The following is a 16,997-nucleotide window of genomic DNA, read 5'->3' on the forward strand; positions in this document are numbered from 1 at the left end:
GCGGTCTCTGTGAGCTTCTCAGCGACATTCAGCCAGCCAGGTATCCTGCCTGCAGTAGATGGAATGTGGCAATGGAACGCTGGCTGCGCGTGTCATAATAGGCTCTGAGCCTTTATATACCTGTGCACAGCAGCAGCCACCTTCAGTCTGCTGCTGGACAGCCAGCAGCAGCAGCAGCAGGAGAGGTATGTAATCAGGAGCCCTCCTGCTAAGGGTAGACAACTGCTCGTTCCACCCCACCCCCCGCCTTAATTGGTTCTCCTCCCTTCCAACGGTGTTGAGGCGGGTGGGAACAGCAGGGGGTGAAGGTGCTGTGTTTAAAGAGGTGGAGTTATGCAGATCTAAAACGCGTGGATTGCAGCAGCAGCAAGCCGAAAAGTGCAGGCATGTAAGGGATCTAGAGGTTGACAACATGTCTTCTTAACGGGAGTCCAGGAGCTCATCTCCACAAATGGACTTTTCAGGATCCTTGGGTGGCTCCGTAGTTTGAAACCAATTCTGGTTATCGCTTCTCGGCCTTTTGGCTAAGATCAAGTGTAGTATCTTTCGAAAAGGCGGTTTTGGATGTTGGCCGCCCTAGTAGATTGATACATTATGCACACTGGGGTTTAGGCGCTTGTTAGTACGCCAGGTGGCTAATATAGTCATCTGGTGGAAAGCATGGCCCCCCAGGATCGACGCCATTGGGCCGGGGAAGATCGAAAGCCCGAAGTGTGAAGTGCCCCAGGAGTGGTGACCCTGGGGTGCCTTAACTCACTGGGATTGGGAACCCCACTTGAGTTTATGGCACATTTGCACAAGCACTTCAAATTTTCTTTCTTCGCACACACCCTTATTCCGGGCCTTCTGGCCTTAGGATGGGGAATTTTTCAATTCCCGGTCGAAGGTCCGGGCAGTATTATACTGTGAAACCTTCACTATTTATTTAATTTCTTTGTCACTGTGTGTCCACTTCTTCACGTGTGTCACGTCCTACTAGGATTTTGTCGGGATGCGGTTCCCTTACGGGTTCCTCTCTTGGCAGGTCTAGGGGGGGAGTGTGTGGCCATCAGGTTCCGCTCCCCCCTGAACCCCCCTGGCTCTCCTCTTTCGGGAGGAGAGCGTTGTTGGCTCCCCTCTTCCGGGAGGGGAGCACAGTCTTTGGCTCCCAGTGCCTTGCTCGGGTGAGAACTCGGGCAGGTGCTGGGGGTAAGATTGGGTCGCCTCTGGCTTCGGCTGGAGGTGGCTTTTTGTCCCTGTTCCTCGCTGTGGCCTTTTGGCTCGGAGGGACGGGGAATGGTTTGGGGGACCCTTCTCCTTTTGGAGAGGGTTTCAAGAAGACCAGCATCCTAGTGCACTTTTTTTGTGGCACTTGTCACTTTTTTAAGCGCACTCGGGTTTTGTACACGAATTCGGGCTTTCAAAAAAAAAAAAAAAAAAAAAATCTGTTCTTATCAGTTTAATATCTGATACGTCCCCTATCTGGGGACCATATATTAAATGGATTTTTAGAACAGGGAGATGGAAAAAGAGCTTGCTCTGTCCACTCCACGCATTGACCTGGTATTGCAGTATCTCCAGGACCGGTGCACCCCTTCTTTAATGCAGTTTCTAAAATCAGAAAGAATTGAATTCAATGTTTTTTGTTCATTTTGCTTGTTTGTCGGATTTTGGGATGGACTCTTTGGCTTTGCTTTTCTTCTCCTCATTGGATTTTTCATGTTCAAAGTTGCAGAAGCCAGATTACAAGCTCATTTTGGTTCAACTTCAGCAACTGTGCATTGCATTGCCATGTAATGTGATGCAATGCTATCTTTCTAGCTCTCCCTTTTTACTTCCTTTTGGATAAACAGACATATTAGGCAAGCATTTTGGAGCTTTCACCTAAATAACTACAGGTGGTGAGATAAGCTGCACAATATAATTGACCTTTCAGTATATTGTTGCACACACACCATCTATTTAGCAAATGCCCTTGTTATCAACAGCAGCCTTTTAAACTCACCTGAGCTAACAGGTATGTGCGCTGGTTACTCTGCTGCGCTTAAAATTTCTTTTTTGGTTTGCTACAATGCCTTTTCTGAAACGTTGTCTCCTTCTGCTGGAACACTGACTTCTTTCATTTAATGCCTGCAGACTATAAAAGAGAACCCAACCCAAAAAGTTTGGTTGATTAGTCTGTGGCATTCTGTTAAACTGTTGCTTATGGCGGTCTCTGTGAGCTTCTCAGCGACATTCAGCCAGCCAGGTATCCTGCCTGCAGTAGATGGAATGTGGCAATGGAACGCTGGCTGCGCGTGTCATAATAGGCTCTGAGCCTTTATATACCTGTGCACAGCAGCAGCCACCTTCAGTCTGCTGCTGGACAGCCAGCAGCAGCAGCAGGAGAGGTATGTAATCAGGAGCCCTCCTGCTAAGGGTAGACAGCTGCTCGTTCCACCCCACCCCCCGCCTTAATTGGTTCTCCTCCCTTCCAACGGTGTTGAGGCGGGTGGGAACAGCAGGGGGTGAAGGTGCTGTGTTTAAAGAGGTGGAGTTATGCAGATCTAAAACGCGTGGATTGCAGCAGCAGCAAGCCGAAAAGTGCAGGCATGTAAGGGATCTAGAGGTTGACAACATGTCTTCTTAACGGGAGTCCAGGAGCTCATCTCCACAAATGGACTTTTCAGGATCCTTGGGTGGCTCCGTAGTTTGAAACCAATTCTGGTTATCGCTTCTCGGCCTTTTGGCTAAGATCAAGTGTAGTATCTGTTCTTATCAGTTTAATATCTGATACGTCCCCTATCTGGGGACCATATATTAAATGGATTTTTAGAACAGGGAGATGGAAAAAGAGCTTGCTCTGTCCACTCCACGCATTGACCTGGTATTGCAGTATCTCCAGGACCGGTGCACCCCTTCTTTAATGCAGTTTCTAAAATCAGAAAGAATTGAATTCAATGTTTTTTGTTCATTTTGCTTGTTTGTCGGATTTTGGGATGGACTCTTTGGCTTTGCTTTTCTTCTCCTCATTGGATTTTTCATGTTCAAAGTTGCAGAAGCCAGATTACAAGCTCATTTTGGTTCAACTTCAGCAACTGTGCATTGCATTGCCATGTAATGTGATGCAATGCTATCTTTCTAGCTCTCCCTTTTTACTTCCTTTTGGATAAACAGACATATTAGGCAAGCATTTTGGAGCTTTCACCTAAATAACTACAGGTGGTGAGATAAGCTGCACAATATAATTGACCTTTCAGTATATTGTTGCACACACACCATCTATTTAGCAAATGCCCTTGTTATCAACAGCAGCCTTTTAAACTCACCTGAGCTAACAGGTATGTGCGCTGGTTACTCTGCTGCGCTTAAAATTTCTTTTTTGGTTTGCTACAATGCCTTTTCTGAAACGTTGTCTCCTTCTGCTGGAACACTGACTTCTTTCATTTAATGCCTGCAGACTATAAAAGAGAACCCAACCCAAAAAGTTTGGTTGATTAGTCTGTGGCATTCTGTTAAACTGTTGCTTATGGCGGTCTCTGTGAGCTTCTCAGCGACATTCAGCCAGCCAGGTATCCTGCCTGCAGTAGATGGAATGTGGCAATGGAACGCTGGCTGCGCGTGTCATAATAGGCTCTGAGCCTTTATATACCTGTGCACAGCAGCAGCCACCTTCAGTCTGCTGCTGGACAGCCAGCAGCAGCAGCAGCAGGAGAGGTATGTAATCAGGAGCCCTCCTGCTAAGGGTAGACAACTGCTCGTTCCACCCCACCCCCCGCCTTAATTGGTTCTCCTCCCTTCCAACGGTGTTGAGGCGGGTGGGAACAGCAGGGGGTGAAGGTGCTGTGTTTAAAGAGGTGGAGTTATGCAGATCTAAAACGCGTGGATTGCAGCAGCAGCAAGCCGAAAAGTGCAGGCATGTAAGGGATCTAGAGGTTGACAACATGTCTTCTTAACGGGAGTCCAGGAGCTCATCTCCACAAATGGACTTTTCAGGATCCTTGGGTGGCTCCGTAGTTTGAAACCAATTCTGGTTATCGCTTCTCGGCCTTTTGGCTAAGATCAAGTGTAGTATCTTTCGAAAAGGCGGTTTTGGATGTTGGCCGCCCTAGTAGATTGATACATTATGCACACTGGGGTTTAGGCGCTTGTTAGTACGCCAGGTGGCTAATATAGTCATCTGGTGGAAAGCATGGCCCCCCAGGATCGACGCCATTGGGCCGGGGAAGATCGAAAGCCCGAAGTGTGAAGTGCCCCAGGAGTGGTGACCCTGGGGTGCCTTAACTCACTGGGATTGGGAACCCCACTTGAGTTTATGGCACATTTGCACAAGCACTTCAAATTTTCTTTCTTCGCACACACCCTTATTCCGGGCCTTCTGGCCTTAGGATGGGGAATTTTTCAATTCCCGGTCGAAGGTCCGGGCAGTATTATACTGTGAAACCTTCACTATTTATTTAATTTCTTTGTCACTGTGTGTCCACTTCTTCACGTGTGTCACGTCCTACTAGGATTTTGTCGGGATGCGGTTCCCTTACGGGTTCCTCTCTTGGCAGGTCTAGGGGGGGAGTGTGTGGCCATCAGGTTCCGCTCCCCCCTGAACCCCCCTGGCTCTCCTCTTTCGGGAGGAGAGCGTTGTTGGCTCCCCTCTTCCGGGAGGGGAGCACAGTCTTTGGCTCCCAGTGCCTTGCTCGGGTGAGAACTCGGGCAGGTGCTGGGGGTAAGATTGGGTCGCCTCTGGCTTCGGCTGGAGGTGGCTTTTTGTCCCTGTTCCTCGCTGTGGCCTTTTGGCTCGGAGGGACGGGGAATGGTTTGGGGGACCCTTCTCCTTTTGGAGAGGGTTTCAAGAAGACCAGCATCCTAGTGCACTTTTTTTGTGGCACTTGTCACTTTTTTAAGCGCACTCGGGTTTTGTACACGAATTCGGGCTTTCAAAAAAAAAAAAAAAAAAAAAATCTGTTCTTATCAGTTTAATATCTGATACGTCCCCTATCTGGGGACCATATATTAAATGGATTTTTAGAACAGGGAGATGGAAAAAGAGCTTGCTCTGTCCACTCCACGCATTGACCTGGTATTGCAGTATCTCCAGGACCGGTGCACCCCTTCTTTAATGCAGTTTCTAAAATCAGAAAGAATTGAATTCAATGTTTTTTGTTCATTTTGCTTGTTTGTCGGATTTTGGGATGGACTCTTTGGCTTTGCTTTTCTTCTCCTCATTGGATTTTTCATGTTCAAAGTTGCAGAAGCCAGATTACAAGCTCATTTTGGTTCAACTTCAGCAACTGTGCATTGCATTGCCATGTAATGTGATGCAATGCTATCTTTCTAGCTCTCCCTTTTTACTTCCTTTTGGATAAACAGACATATTAGGCAAGCATTTTGGAGCTTTCACCTAAATAACTACAGGTGGTGAGATAAGCTGCACAATATAATTGACCTTTCAGTATATTGTTGCACACACACCATCTATTTAGCAAATGCCCTTGTTATCAACAGCAGCCTTTTAAACTCACCTGAGCTAACAGGTATGTGCGCTGGTTACTCTGCTGCGCTTAAAATTTCTTTTTTGGTTTGCTACAATGCCTTTTCTGAAACGTTGTCTCCTTCTGCTGGAACACTGACTTCTTTCATTTAATGCCTGCAGACTATAAAAGAGAACCCAACCCAAAAAGTTTGGTTGATTAGTCTGTGGCATTCTGTTAAACTGTTGCTTATGGCGGTCTCTGTGAGCTTCTCAGCGACATTCAGCCAGCCAGGTATCCTGCCTGCAGTAGATGGAATGTGGCAATGGAACGCTGGCTGCGCGTGTCATAATAGGCTCTGAGCCTTTATATACCTGTGCACAGCAGCAGCCACCTTCAGTCTGCTGCTGGACAGCCAGCAGCAGCAGCAGCAGGAGAGGTATGTAATCAGGAGCCCTCCTGCTAAGGGTAGACAGCTGCTCGTTCCACCCCACCCCCCGCCTTAATTGGTTCTCCTCCCTTCCAACGGTGTTGAGGCGGGTGGGAACAGCAGGGGGTGAAGGTGCTGTGTTTAAAGAGGTGGAGTTATGCAGATCTAAAACGCGTGGATTGCAGCAGCAGCAAGCCGAAAAGTGCAGGCATGTAAGGGATCTAGAGGTTGACAACATGTCTTCTTAACGGGAGTCCAGGAGCTCATCTCCACAAATGGACTTTTCAGGATCCTTGGGTGGCTCCGTAGTTTGAAACCAATTCTGGTTATCGCTTCTCGGCCTTTTGGCTAAGATCAAGTGTAGTATCTGTTCTTATCAGTTTAATATCTGATACGTCCCCTATCTGGGGACCATATATTAAATGGATTTTTAGAACAGGGAGATGGAAAAAGAGCTTGCTCTGTCCACTCCACGCATTGACCTGGTATTGCAGTATCTCCAGGACCGGTGCACCCCTTCTTTAATGCAGTTTCTAAAATCAGAAAGAATTGAATTCAATGTTTTTTGTTCATTTTGCTTGTTTGTCGGATTTTGGGATGGACTCTTTGGCTTTGCTTTTCTTCTCCTCATTGGATTTTTCATGTTCAAAGTTGCAGAAGCCAGATTACAAGCTCATTTTGGTTCAACTTCAGCAACTGTGCATTGCATTGCCATGTAATGTGATGCACTGCTATCTTTCTAGCTCTCCCTTTTTACTTCCTTTTGGATAAACAGACATATTAGGCAAGCATTTTGGAGCTTTCACCTAAATAACTACAGGTGGTGAGATAAGCTGCACAATATAATTGACCTTTCAGTATATTGTTGCACACACACCATCTATTTAGCAAATGCCCTTGTTATCAACAGCAGCCTTTTAAACTCACCTGAGCTAACAGGTATGTGCGCTGGTTACTCTGCTGCGCTTAAAATTTCTTTTTTGGTTTGCTACAATGCCTTTTCTGAAACGTTGTCTCCTTCTGCTGGAACACTGACTTCTTTCATTTAATGCCTGCAGACTATAAAAGAGAACCCAACCCAAAAAGTTTGGTTGATTAGTCTGTGGCATTCTGTTAAACTGTTGCTTATGGCGGTCTCTGTGAGCTTCTCAGCGACATTCAGCCAGCCAGGTATCCTGCCTGCAGTAGATGGAATGTGGCAATGGAACGCTGGCTGCGCGTGTCATAATAGGCTCTGAGCCTTTATATACCTGTGCACAGCAGCAGCCACCTTCAGTCTGCTGCTGGACAGCCAGCAGCAGCAGCAGCAGGAGAGGTATGTAATCAGGAGCCCTCCTGCTAAGGGTAGACAGCTGCTCGTTCCACCCCACCCCCCGCCTTAATTGGTTCTCCTCCCTTCCAACGGTGTTGAGGCGGGTGGGAACAGCAGGGGGTGAAGGTGCTGTGTTTAAAGAGGTGGAGTTATGCAGATCTAAAACGCGTGGATTGCAGCAGCAGCAAGCCGAAAAGTGCAGGCATGTAAGGGATCTAGAGGTTGACAACATGTCTTCTTAACGGGAGTCCAGGAGCTCATCTCCACAAATGGACTTTTCAGGATCCTTGGGTGGCTCCGTAGTTTGAAACCAATTCTGGTTATCGCTTCTCGGCCTTTTGGCTAAGATCAAGTGTAGTATCTGTTCTTATCAGTTTAATATCTGATACGTCCCCTATCTGGGGACCATATATTCAATGGATTTTTAGAACAGGGAGATGGAAAAAGAGCTTGCTCTGTCCACTCTACGCATTGACCTGGTATTGCAGTATCTCCAGGACCGGTGCACCCCTTCTTTAATGCAGTTTCTAAAATCAGAAAGAATTGAATTCAATGTTTTTTGTTCATTTTGCTTGTTTGTCGGATTTTGGGATGGACTCTTTGGCTTTGCTTTTCTTCTCCTCATTGGATTTTTCATGTTCAAAGTTGCAGAAGCCAGATTACAAGCTCATTTTGGTTCAACTTCAGCAACTGTGCATTGCATTGCCATGTAATGTGATGCAATGCTATCTTTCTAGCTCTCCCTTTTTACTTCCTTTTGGATAAACAGACATATTAGGCAAGCATTTTGGAGCTTTCACCTAAATAACTACAGGTGGTGAGATAAGCTGCACAATATAATTGACCTTTCAGTATATTGTTGCACACACACCATCTATTTAGCAAATGCCCTTGTTATCAACAGCAGCCTTTTAAACTCACCTGAGCTAACAGGTATGTGCGCTGGTTACTCTGCTGCGCTTAAAATTTCTTTTTTGGTTTGCTACAATGCCTTTTCTGAAACGTTGTCTCCTTCTGCTGGAACACTGACTTCTTTCATTTAATGCCTGCAGACTATAAAAGAGAACCCAACCCAAAAAGTTTGGTTGATTAGTCTGTGGCATTCTGTTAAACTGTTGCTTATGGCGGTCTCTGTGAGCTTCTCAGCGACATTCAGCCAGCCAGGTATCCTGCCTGCAGTAGATGGAATGTGGCAATGGAACGCTGGCTGCGCGTGTCATAATAGGCTCTGAGCCTTTATATACCTGTGCACAGCAGCAGCCACCTTCAGTCTGCTGCTGGACAGCCAGCAGCAGCAGCAGCAGGAGAGGTATGTAATCAGGAGCCCTCCTGCTAAGGGTAGACAGCTGCTCGTTCCACCCCACCCCCCGCCTTAATTGGTTCTCCTCCCTTCCAACGGTGTTGAGGCGGGTGGGAACAGCAGGGGGTGAAGGTGCTGTGTTTAAAGAGGTGGAGTTATGCAGATCTAAAACGCGTGGATTGCAGCAGCAGCAAGCCGAAAAGTGCAGGCATGTAAGGGATCTAGAGGTTGACAACATGTCTTCTTAACGGGAGTCCAGGAGCTCATCTCCACAAATGGACTTTTCAGGATCCTTGGGTGGCTCCGTAGTTTGAAACCAATTCTGGTTATCGCTTCTCGGCCTTTTGGCTAAGATCAAGTGTAGTATCTGTTCTTATCAGTTTAATATCTGATACGTCCCCTATCTGGGGACCATATATTAAATGGATTTTTAGAACAGGGAGATGGAAAAAGAGCTTGCTCTGTCCACTCCACGCATTGACCTGGTATTGCAGTATCTCCAGGACCGGTGCACCCCTTCTTTAATGCAGTTTCTAAAATCAGAAAGAATTGAATTCAATGTTTTTTGTTCATTTTGCTTGTTTGTCGGATTTTGGGATGGACTCTTTGGCTTTGCTTTTCTTCTCCTCATTGGATTTTTCATGTTCAAAGTTGCAGAAGCCAGATTACAAGCTCATTTTGGTTCAACTTCAGCAACTGTGCATTGCATTGCCATGTAATGTGATGCACTGCTATCTTTCTAGCTCTCCCTTTTTACTTCCTTTTGGATAAACAGACATATTAGGCAAGCATTTTGGAGCTTTCACCTAAATAACTACAGGTGGTGAGATAAGCTGCACAATATAATTGACCTTTCAGTATATTGTTGCACACACACCATCTATTTAGCAAATGCCCTTGTTATCAACAGCAGCCTTTTAAACTCACCTGAGCTAACAGGTATGTGCGCTGGTTACTCTGCTGCGCTTAAAATTTCTTTTTTGGTTTGCTACAATGCCTTTTCTGAAACGTTGTCTCCTTCTGCTGGAACACTGACTTCTTTCATTTAATGCCTGCAGACTATAAAAGAGAACCCAACCCAAAAAGTTTGGTTGATTAGTCTGTGGCATTCTGTTAAACTGTTGCTTATGGCGGTCTCTGTGAGCTTCTCAGCGACATTCAGCCAGCCAGGTATCCTGCCTGCAGTAGATGGAATGTGGCAATGGAACGCTGGCTGCGCGTGTCATAATAGGCTCTGAGCCTTTATATACCTGTGCACAGCAGCAGCCACCTTCAGTCTGCTGCTGGACAGCCAGCAGCAGCAGCAGCAGGAGAGGTATGTAATCAGGAGCCCTCCTGCTAAGGGTAGACAGCTGCTCGTTCCACCCCACCCCCCGCCTTAATTGGTTCTCCTCCCTTCCAACGGTGTTGAGGCGGGTGGGAACAGCAGGGGGTGAAGGTGCTGTGTTTAAAGAGGTGGAGTTATGCAGATCTAAAACGCGTGGATTGCAGCAGCAGCAAGCCGAAAAGTGCAGGCATGTAAGGGATCTAGAGGTTGACAACATGTCTTCTTAACGGGAGTCCAGGAGCTCATCTCCACAAATGGACTTTTCAGGATCCTTGGGTGGCTCCGTAGTTTGAAACCAATTCTGGTTATCGCTTCTCGGCCTTTTGGCTAAGATCAAGTGTAGTATCTGTTCTTATCAGTTTAATATCTGATACGTCCCCTATCTGGGGACCATATATTAAATGGATTTTTAGAACAGGGAGATGGAAAAAGAGCTTGCTCTGTCCACTCCACGCATTGACCTGGTATTGCAGTATCTCCAGGACCGGTGCACCCCTTCTTTAATGCAGTTTCTAAAATCAGAAAGAATTGAATTCAATGTTTTTTGTTCATTTTGCTTGTTTGTCGGATTTTGGGATGGACTCTTTGGCTTTGCTTTTCTTCTCCTCATTGGATTTTTCATGTTCAAAGTTGCAGAAGCCAGATTACAAGCTCATTTTGGTTCAACTTCAGCAACTGTGCATTGCATTGCCATGTAATGTGATGCACTGCTATCTTTCTAGCTCTCCCTTTTTACTTCCTTTTGGATAAACAGACATATTAGGCAAGCATTTTGGAGCTTTCACCTAAATAACTACAGGTGGTGAGATAAGCTGCACAATATAATTGACCTTTCAGTATATTGTTGCACACACACCATCTATTTAGCAAATGCCCTTGTTATCAACAGCAGCCTTTTAAACTCACCTGAGCTAACAGGTATGTGCGCTGGTTACTCTGCTGCGCTTAAAATTTCTTTTTTGGTTTGCTACAATGCCTTTTCTGAAACGTTGTCTCCTTCTGCTGGAACACTGACTTCTTTCATTTAATGCCTGCAGACTATAAAAGAGAACCCAACCCAAAAAGTTTGGTTGATTAGTCTGTGGCATTCTGTTAAACTGTTGCTTATGGCGGTCTCTGTGAGCTTCTCAGCGACATTCAGCCAGCCAGGTATCCTGCCTGCAGTAGATGGAATGTGGCAATGGAACGCTGGCTGCGCGTGTCATAATAGGCTCTGAGCCTTTATATACCTGTGCACAGCAGCAGCCACCTTCAGTCTGCTGCTGGACAGCCAGCAGCAGCAGCAGCAGGAGAGGTATGTAATCAGGAGCCCTCCTGCTAAGGGTAGACAGCTGCTCGTTCCACCCCACCCCCCGCCTTAATTGGTTCTCCTCCCTTCCAACGGTGTTGAGGCGGGTGGGAACAGCAGGGGGTGAAGGTGCTGTGTTTAAAGAGGTGGAGTTATGCAGATCTAAAACGCGTGGATTGCAGCAGCAGCAAGCCGAAAAGTGCAGGCATGTAAGGGATCTAGAGGTTGACAACATGTCTTCTTAACGGGAGTCCAGGAGCTCATCTCCACAAATGGACTTTTCAGGATCCTTGGGTGGCTCCGTAGTTTGAAACCAATTCTGGTTATCGCTTCTCGGCCTTTTGGCTAAGATCAAGTGTAGTATCTGTTCTTATCAGTTTAATATCTGATACGTCCCCTATCTGGGGACCATATATTAAATGGATTTTTAGAACAGGGAGATGGAAAAAGAGCTTGCTCTGTCCACTCCACGCATTGACCTGGTATTGCAGTATCTCCAGGACCGGTGCACCCCTTCTTTAATGCAGTTTCTAAAATCAGAAAGAATTGAATTCAATGTTTTTTGTTCATTTTGCTTGTTTGTCGGATTTTGGGATGGACTCTTTGGCTTTGCTTTTCTTCTCCTCATTGGATTTTTCATGTTCAAAGTTGCAGAAGCCAGATTACAAGCTCATTTTGGTTCAACTTCAGCAACTGTGCATTGCATTGCCATGTAATGTGATGCACTGCTATCTTTCTAGCTCTCCCTTTTTACTTCCTTTTGGATAAACAGACATATTAGGCAAGCATTTTGGAGCTTTCACCTAAATAACTACAGGTGGTGAGATAAGCTGCACAATATAATTGACCTTTCAGTATATTGTTGCACACACACCATCTATTTAGCAAATGCCCTTGTTATCAACAGCAGCCTTTTAAACTCACCTGAGCTAACAGGTATGTGCGCTGGTTACTCTGCTGCGCTTAAAATTTCTTTTTTGGTTTGCTACAATGCCTTTTCTGAAACGTTGTCTCCTTCTGCTGGAACACTGACTTCTTTCATTTAATGCCTGCAGACTATAAAAGAGAACCCAACCCAAAAAGTTTGGTTGATTAGTCTGTGGCATTCTGTTAAACTGTTGCTTATGGCGGTCTCTGTGAGCTTCTCAGCGACATTCAGCCAGCCAGGTATCCTGCCTGCAGTAGATGGAATGTGGCAATGGAACGCTGGCTGCGCGTGTCATAATAGGCTCTGAGCCTTTATATACCTGTGCACAGCAGCAGCCACCTTCAGTCTGCTGCTGGACAGCCAGCAGCAGCAGCAGCAGGAGAGGTATGTAATCAGGAGCCCTCCTGCTAAGGGTAGACAGCTGCTCGTTCCACCCCACCCCCCGCCTTAATTGGTTCTCCTCCCTTCCAACGGTGTTGAGGCGGGTGGGAACAGCAGGGGGTGAAGGTGCTGTGTTTAAAGAGGTGGAGTTATGCAGATCTAAAACACGTGGATTGCAGCAGCAGCAAGCCGAAAAGTGCAGGCATGTAAGGGATCTAGAGGTTGACAACATGTCTTCTTAACGGGAGTCCAGGAGCTCATCTCCACAAATGGACTTTTCAGGATCCTTGGGTGGCTCCGTAGTTTGAAACCAATTCTGGTTATCGCTTCTCGGCCTTTTGGCTAAGATCAAGTGTAGTATCTGTTCTTATCAGTTTAATATCTGATACGTCCCCTATCTGGGGACCATATATTAAATGGATTTTTAGAACAGGGAGATGGAAAAAGAGCTTGCTCTGTCCACTCCACGCATTGACCTGGTATTGCAGTATCTCCAGGACCGGTGCACCCCTTCTTTAATGCAGTTTCTAAAATCAGAAAGAATTGAATTCAATGTTTTTTGTTCATTTTGCTTGTTTGTCGGATTTTGGGATGGACTCTTTGGCTTTGCTTTTCTTCTCCTCATTGGATTTTTCATGTTCAAAGTTGCAGAAGCCAGATTACAAGCTCATTTTGGTTCAACTTCAGCAACTGTGCATTGCATTGCCATGTAATGTGATGCACTGCTATCTTTCTAGCTCTCCCTTTTTACTTCCTTTTGGATAAACAGACATATTAGGCAAGCATTTTGGAGCTTTCACCTAAATAACTACAGGTGGTGAGATAAGCTGCACAATATAATTGACCTTTCAGTATATTGTTGCACACACACCATCTATTTAGCAAATGCTCTTGTTATCAACAGCAGCCTTTTAAACTCACCTGAGCTAACAGGTATGTGCGCTGGTTACTCTGCTGCGCTTAAAATTTCTTTTTTGGTTTGCTACAATGCCTTTTCTGAAACGTTGTCTCCTTCTGCTGGAACACTGACTTCTTTCATTTAATGCCTGCAGACTATAAAAGAGAACCCAACCCAAAAAGTTTGGTTGATTAGTCTGTGGCATTCTGTTAAACTGTTGCTTATGGCGGTCTCTGTGAGCTTCTCAGCGACATTCATCCAGCCAGGTATCCTGCCTGCAGTAGATGGAATGTGGCAATGGAACGCTGGCTGCGCGTGTCATAATAGGCTCTGAGCCTTTATATACCTGTGCACAGCAGCAGCCACCTTCAGTCTGCTGCTGGACAGCCAGCAGCAGCAGCAGCAGGAGAGGTATGTAATCAGGAGCCCTCCTGCTAAGGGTAGACAGCTGCTCGTTCCACCCCACCCCCCGCCTTAATTGGTTCTCCTCCCTTCCAACGGTGTTGAGGCGGGTGGGAACAGCAGGGGGTGAAGGTGCTGTGTTTAAAGAGGTGGAGTTATGCAGATCTAAAACGCGTGGATTGCAGCAGCAGCAAGCCGAAAAGTGCAGGCATGTAAGGGATCTAGAGGTTGACAACATGTCTTCTTAACGGGAGTCCAGGAGCTCATCTCCACAAATGGACTTTTCAGGATCCTTGGGTGGCTCCGTAGTTTGAAACCAATTCTGGTTATCGCTTCTCGGCCTTTTGGCTAAGATCAAGTGTAGTATCTGTTCTTATCAGTTTAATATCTGATACGTCCCCTATCTGGGGACCATATATTAAATGGATTTTTAGAACAGGGAGATGGAAAAAGAGCTTGCTCTGTCCACTCCACGCATTGACCTGGTATTGCAGTATCTCCAGGACCGGTGCACCCCTTCTTTAATGCAGTTTCTAAAATCAGAAAGAATTGAATTCAATGTTTTTTGTTCATTTTGCTTGTTTGTCGGATTTTGGGATGGACTCTTTGGCTTTGCTTTTCTTCTCCTCATTGGATTTTTCATGTTCAAAGTTGCAGAAGCCAGATTACAAGCTCATTTTGGTTCAACTTCAGCAACTGTGCATTGCATTGCCATGTAATGTGATGCACTGCTATCTTTCTAGCTCTCCCTTTTTACTTCCTTTTGGATAAACAGACATATTAGGCAAGCATTTTGGAGCTTTCACCTAAATAACTACAGGTGGTGAGATAAGCTGCACAATATAATTGACCTTTCAGTATATTGTTGCACACACACCATCTATTTAGCAAATGCCCTTGTTATCAACAGCAGCCTTTTAAACTCACCTGAGCTAACAGGTATGTGCGCTGGTTACTCTGCTGCGCTTAAAATTTCTTTTTTGGTTTGCTACAATGCCTTTTCTGAAACGTTGTCTCCTTCTGCTGGAACACTGACTTCTTTCATTTAATGCCTGCAGACTATAAAAGAGAACCCAACCCAAAAAGTTTGGTTGATTAGTCTGTGGCATTCTGTTAAACTGTTGCTTATGGCGGTCTCTGTGAGCTTCTCAGCGACATTCAGCCAGCCAGGTATCCTGCCTGCAGTAGATGGAATGTGGCAATGGAACGCTGGCTGCGCGTGTCATAATAGGCTCTGAGCCTTTATATACCTGTGCACAGCAGCAGCCACCTTCAGTCTGCTGCTGGACAGCCAGCAGCAGCAGCAGCAGGAGAGGTATGTAATCAGGAGCCCTCCTGCTAAGGGTAGACAGCTGCTCGTTCCACCCCACCCCCCGCCTTAATTGGTTCTCCTCCCTTCCAACGGTGTTGAGGCGGGTGGGAACAGCAGGGGGTGAAGGTGCTGTGTTTAAAGAGGTGGAGTTATGCAGATCTAAAACGCGTGGATTGCAGCAGCAGCAAGCCGAAAAGTGCAGGCATGTAAGGGATCTAGAGGTTGACAACATGTCTTCTTAACGGGAGTCCAGGAGCTCATCTCCACAAATGGACTTTTCAGGATCCTTGGGTGGCTCCGTAGTTTGAAACCAATTCTGGTTATCGCTTCTCGGCCTTTTGGCTAAGATCAAGTGTAGTATCTGTTCTTATCAGTTTAATATCTGATACGTCCCCTATCTGGGGACCATATATTAAATGGATTTTTAGAACAGGGAGATGGAAAAAGAGCTTGCTCTGTCCACTCCACGCATTGACCTGGTATTGCAGTATCTCCAGGACCGGTGCACCCCTTCTTTAATGCAGTTTCTAAAATCAGAAAGAATTGAATTCAATGTTTTTTGTTCATTTTGCTTGTTTGTCGGATTTTGGGATGGACTCTTTGGCTTTGCTTTTCTTCTCCTCATTGGATTTTTCATGTTCAAAGTTGCAGAAGCCAGATTACAAGCTCATTTTGGTTCAACTTCAGCAACTGTGCATTGCATTGCCATGTAATGTGATGCAATGCTATCTTTCTAGCTCTCCCTTTTTACTTCCTTTTGGATAAACAGACATATTAGGCAAGCATTTTGGAGCTTTCACCTAAATAACTACAGGTGGTGAGATAAGCTGCACAATATAATTGACCTTTCAGTATATTGTTGCACACACACCATCTATTTAGCAAATGCCCTTGTTATCAACAGCAGCCTTTTAAACTCACCTGAGCTAACAGGTATGTGCGCTGGTTACTCTGCTGCGCTTAAAATTTCTTTTTTGGTTTGCTACAATGCCTTTTCTGAAACGTTGTCTCCTTCTGCTGGAACACTGACTTCTTTCATTTAATGCCTGCAGACTATAAAAGAGAACCCAACCCAAAAAGTTTGGTTGATTAGTCTGTGGCATTCTGTTAAACTGTTGCTTATGGCGGTCTCTGTGAGCTTCTCAGCGACATTCAGCCAGCCAGGTATCCTGCCTGCAGTAGATGGAATGTGGCAATGGAACGCTGGCTGCGCGTGTCATAATAGGCTCTGAGCCTTTATATACCTGTGCACAGCAGCAGCCACCTTCAGTCTGCTGCTGGACAGCCAGCAGCAGCAGCAGCAGGAGAGGTATGTAATCAGGAGCCCTCCTGCTAAGGGTAGACAGCTGCTCGTTCCACCCCACCCCCCGCCTTAATTGGTTCTCCTCCCTTCCAACGGTGTTGAGGCGGGTGGGAACAGCAGGGGGTGAAGGTGCTGTGTTTAAAGAGGTGGAGTTATGCAGATCTAAAACGCGTGGATTGCAGCAGCAGCAAGCCGAAAAGTGCAGGCATGTAAGGGATCTAGAGGTTGACAACATGTCTTCTTAACGGGAGTCCAGGAGCTCATCTCCACAAATGGACTTTTCAGGATCCTTGGGTGGCTCCGTAGTTTGAAACCAATTCTGGTTATCGCTTCTCGGCCTTTTGGCTAAGATCAAGTGTAGTATCTGTTCTTATCAGTTTAATATCTGATACGTCCCCTATCTGGGGACCATATATTAAATGGATTTTTAGAACAGGGAGATGGAAAAAGAGCTTGCTCTGTCCACTCCACGCATTGACCTGGTATTGCAGTATCTCCAGGACCGGTGCACCCCTTCTTTAATGCAGTTTCTAAAATCAGAAAGAATTGAATTCAATGTTTTTTGTTCATTTTGCTTGTTTGTCGGATTTTGGGATGGACTCTTTGGCTTTGCTTTTCTTCTCCTCATTGGATTTTTCATGTTCAAAGTTGCAGAAGCCAGATTACAAGCTCATTTTGGTTCAACTTCAGCAA

At 45.9% G+C, this 16,997-nt stretch overlaps 12 non-coding genes and 2 pseudogenes across 12 annotated transcripts; all 14 read left to right on the forward strand.

The window, feature by feature from the left end:
• Positions 1-504: 504 nt before the first annotated feature.
• Positions 505-596, forward strand: LOC141244032 (U2 spliceosomal RNA; annotated as a pseudogene).
• A 794-nt stretch (positions 597-1,390) lies between these two features.
• On the forward strand, positions 1,391-1,576 carry LOC141244018 (U2 spliceosomal RNA). Its single transcript, XR_012308021.1, has one exon. It is a non-coding gene; the product is annotated as a U2 spliceosomal RNA (small nuclear RNA).
• Positions 1,577-2,688: 1,112 nt separating this feature from the next.
• On the forward strand, positions 2,689-2,879 carry LOC141243914 (U2 spliceosomal RNA). The gene has a single exon (XR_012307928.1). It is a non-coding gene; the product is annotated as a U2 spliceosomal RNA (small nuclear RNA).
• A 1,115-nt stretch (positions 2,880-3,994) lies between these two features.
• On the forward strand, positions 3,995-4,086 carry LOC141244034 (U2 spliceosomal RNA; annotated as a pseudogene).
• A 794-nt stretch (positions 4,087-4,880) lies between these two features.
• Positions 4,881-5,066, forward strand: LOC141244019 (U2 spliceosomal RNA). The gene has a single exon (XR_012308022.1). It is a non-coding gene; the product is annotated as a U2 spliceosomal RNA (small nuclear RNA).
• Positions 5,067-6,181: 1,115 nt separating this feature from the next.
• On the forward strand, positions 6,182-6,372 carry LOC141243915 (U2 spliceosomal RNA). Its single transcript, XR_012307929.1, has one exon. It is a non-coding gene; the product is annotated as a U2 spliceosomal RNA (small nuclear RNA).
• A 1,115-nt stretch (positions 6,373-7,487) lies between these two features.
• LOC141243995 (U2 spliceosomal RNA) lies at positions 7,488-7,678 on the forward strand. Its single transcript, XR_012308004.1, has one exon. It is a non-coding gene; the product is annotated as a U2 spliceosomal RNA (small nuclear RNA).
• A 1,115-nt stretch (positions 7,679-8,793) lies between these two features.
• Positions 8,794-8,984, forward strand: LOC141243916 (U2 spliceosomal RNA). Its single transcript, XR_012307930.1, has one exon. It is a non-coding gene; the product is annotated as a U2 spliceosomal RNA (small nuclear RNA).
• A 1,115-nt stretch (positions 8,985-10,099) lies between these two features.
• LOC141243917 (U2 spliceosomal RNA) lies at positions 10,100-10,290 on the forward strand. Its single transcript, XR_012307931.1, has one exon. It is a non-coding gene; the product is annotated as a U2 spliceosomal RNA (small nuclear RNA).
• A 1,115-nt stretch (positions 10,291-11,405) lies between these two features.
• Positions 11,406-11,596, forward strand: LOC141243919 (U2 spliceosomal RNA). Its single transcript, XR_012307932.1, has one exon. It is a non-coding gene; the product is annotated as a U2 spliceosomal RNA (small nuclear RNA).
• A 1,115-nt stretch (positions 11,597-12,711) lies between these two features.
• Positions 12,712-12,902, forward strand: LOC141243920 (U2 spliceosomal RNA). The gene has a single exon (XR_012307933.1). It is a non-coding gene; the product is annotated as a U2 spliceosomal RNA (small nuclear RNA).
• A 1,115-nt stretch (positions 12,903-14,017) lies between these two features.
• Positions 14,018-14,208, forward strand: LOC141243921 (U2 spliceosomal RNA). The gene has a single exon (XR_012307934.1). It is a non-coding gene; the product is annotated as a U2 spliceosomal RNA (small nuclear RNA).
• A 1,115-nt stretch (positions 14,209-15,323) lies between these two features.
• LOC141243922 (U2 spliceosomal RNA) lies at positions 15,324-15,514 on the forward strand. The gene has a single exon (XR_012307935.1). It is a non-coding gene; the product is annotated as a U2 spliceosomal RNA (small nuclear RNA).
• A 1,115-nt stretch (positions 15,515-16,629) lies between these two features.
• LOC141243923 (U2 spliceosomal RNA) lies at positions 16,630-16,820 on the forward strand. The gene has a single exon (XR_012307936.1). It is a non-coding gene; the product is annotated as a U2 spliceosomal RNA (small nuclear RNA).
• Positions 16,821-16,997: the final 177 nt, after the last annotated feature.

Source organism: Phyllobates terribilis, unplaced genomic scaffold (genome assembly GCF_046119375.1).
Source record: "Phyllobates terribilis strain yellow unplaced genomic scaffold, ASM4611937v1 Scaffold_1274__1_contigs__length_337103, whole genome shotgun sequence".
Lineage (NCBI taxonomy): Eukaryota > Metazoa > Chordata > Amphibia > Anura > Dendrobatidae > Phyllobates > Phyllobates terribilis.